At 52.9% G+C, this 2,585-nt stretch overlaps 1 long non-coding RNA gene across 1 annotated transcript; it reads left to right on the forward strand.

Moving 5' to 3' along the window:
* Positions 1 to 629: 629 nt before the first annotated feature.
* On the forward strand, positions 630 to 1,750 carry LOC123042637 (uncharacterized). The gene is made up of 3 exons (XR_006418851.1): positions 630 to 788; positions 893 to 897; positions 1,689 to 1,750. It is a non-coding gene; the product is annotated as an uncharacterized lncRNA (long non-coding RNA).
* Positions 1,751 to 2,585: the final 835 nt, after the last annotated feature.

The raw sequence follows: 2,585 nt of genomic DNA on the forward strand, positions 1-2,585 counted from the left end.
GTTGAAATTGACCTCGCGCGCACGATTTACCTCGCTGTCCAGCGCGACCGTACTTTCCGTCGCTCTGGTCAAAATCGCGCCGTACGTTTTCCTGTACGCATCGTTCTCGCACAAGAATCGCTGAAGGCTGGGCCAGGGTTGCGTGTGGGTCCATCTCGCAGTGGCACCGTGTGTGCGTGTGTGTGTCGCCCAAAAGCCTGCTCGGTCAAAACGGGCGTCGATCGTGGGTTTGCAGCACTGGCAGCCCCGCTCATGGGTTGGTTTGATTTTTTTTACCTCTCGCGCTTGCACCCAGCTGCGGCCGTTCTGCTTCATCCGCGTCGGGCCCATTTGTCGGTCTCTTGGGTGCGCGGGGGTTAGGTTCGTGCTTGCTGGCGTGGCTGGCCCGCTTCGGTCCGCTGGGTAAAGAGGCGTTTCGCCTGTTTCGTGTTGCTACACGGGGTCTCTTCTCTCTGTGACGCTGCGGGTGGCCCCTTTCTATCCTCAGTCCCACGCGTCGTGCTGGTTGGGTTCCTTTTTAGGTTTCCCTAGGAGTTACATCGCCTGGGGGAGAGGTTTGTGACCCGGTTCGTGGTTTCCTTCTGCTCCTCTCTGCCTCTCTGCCTCCTCGCTCGCCCCACTCCCCCCCGCCTGCGTCTCCTCGTCTTGCTCTCATCCACCGTGCAGCCGCCATTGTCTCTCGTCATCGTTGGTCACCCATCGCTGGCAGTTTGCTCGTTGCCTGCTTAGCCCGTGGTCGGCTTCTTTCGCCATGGCTCCTCGCGCTGCTGCTGTTGCGTTTGGCTAGGGTCAGTTTTCTGATTTGATTGGTTGATTCCTGCTGCTTCTCGTTGTAGATTGATCTGTGCTAACTTGTTCTTATCTGTTCCCTCTCCTTTGTTTTTTCTTGGAGGCTTGGTGCATCTCGTCTGTTTCCTGCTTGTGCGTTGCCTTCCTCGTTCTTTGTCAGGTGAGATTCTTCCCCGCTTATCATGTGCTCGATGAAATGCCTGCATGGGTTTTCCCTAGTTTGAATGGTCTTTATGTTCTCTGGGTCATGGATTTGTGTTTTCCATGTTGGATCTGTCATGTAATGGTTCTAGTAGATGCTTTTCCCCAGTTTAAATGGTTCTTTTAGCCGAGTCATGGATTTGTGTCTGTCGTGTTAGATCTATCATGTGATGCTTTTAGGAGATGCTTGTCGTCTTCGATCCGTCGTGCTGATGCTTTTAGGAGATGCTTCTCGTCTTCGGTCTGTCATGTCTAGGCTTGGATGCTCATGGGGTCTGTTGCAGGCGAATTCTGTTTGGGCTTGTTCCTGGGATGTGTGGGCTTTAATGAATTCTGATTGGGCATGTTCGTTGGACGTCTAGGCTTTAATGCTTTCTGCCTTCTTGTCTAGAGGTTGTGGTTGTTCATTAAATTTTTGCCTGCTCTCGTTACTCAGGTTTCTGTCTTCTTGTCTGGAGCTTGTGGTCGTTCGTTAGATTTTTGTCTGCTCTTGTTAAGCAACTGTGTGTTGCGTCTGTCGTCTTTCTTTCTCTTTCTTCTTCTTGTTTGTTTGGTCTATGCAGTCTGGTCTATCTGAGTTCAATCATGTATATTTATTTCCATGTAATAAAGATATTGGAAAGGGCTGTTGTGGGAGAGTCCAGACCATGTGGTTGTGCATGTTTGCTTATGTTCGTTTGCTTTTCCATCTGTTTTAGGTCTTCCTTTGAAACGTCCGGCTGCTTCATCGTCTAATTTCCTCACTGCCAGTTCGCCAAGCTGCTGCTGCGCTTTGGTTCACGCGAAGGCTTGCGGCCTGCCTTTCGTCTTACCAAGGTTTCACCTTTTCGTTGTTGGGGAACGTTGCAGAAAACAAAATTTTCCTACGGTTTCACCAAGATCCATCTAGGAGTTCATCTAGCAACGAGTGATTAGATGCATCTACGTACCTTGTAGATCGCGAGCGGAAGCGTTCAAAGAACGGGGATGAGGGAGTCGTACTCGACGTGATTCGAATCACCGAAGATCCTAGCACCGAACGGACGGCACCTCCGCGTTCAACACACGTACGGAACAGTCACGTCTCCTCCTTCTTGATCCAGCAAGGGGGAGGAGAGGTTGAGGGAGATGGCTCCAGCAGCAGCACGACGGCGTGGTGATGATGGAGTTGCAGTACTCCGGCAAGGCTTCACTAAGCACTATGGAGGAGGAGGATGTGTTGGAGAGGGAGAGGGAGGCACCAAAGGCAAAGGTTAGAAGTCCTCCATCTCCCCACTATATATAGGAGGGCCAGGGGGGCGGCCCTAGGAGATCTAATCTCCTAGGGGGGTGCGGCCAAGGGGAGGAATCCCTCCTCCCCAAGGCACCTAGGAGGTGCCTTCCCCTCCTAGGACTCTTCCTTTAGGGTTTCCCCACCCTAGGCGCATGGGCCCTAGGGGAAAGTGGCACCCCAGCCCACTTTGGGCTGGATCCCTTCCCACTTCAGCCCATGGGGCCCTTCGGGATAGGTGGCCCCACCCGGTGGACCCCCGGGACCCTTCCGGTGGTCCCGGTACAATACCGGTAACCCCGAAACTTGTCCCGATGGCCGAAATAGCACTTCCTATATATAATTC

The sequence above is a fragment of the Triticum aestivum genome, chromosome 1A (assembly GCF_018294505.1).
Source record: "Triticum aestivum cultivar Chinese Spring chromosome 1A, IWGSC CS RefSeq v2.1, whole genome shotgun sequence".
Lineage (NCBI taxonomy): Eukaryota > Viridiplantae > Streptophyta > Magnoliopsida > Poales > Poaceae > Triticum > Triticum aestivum.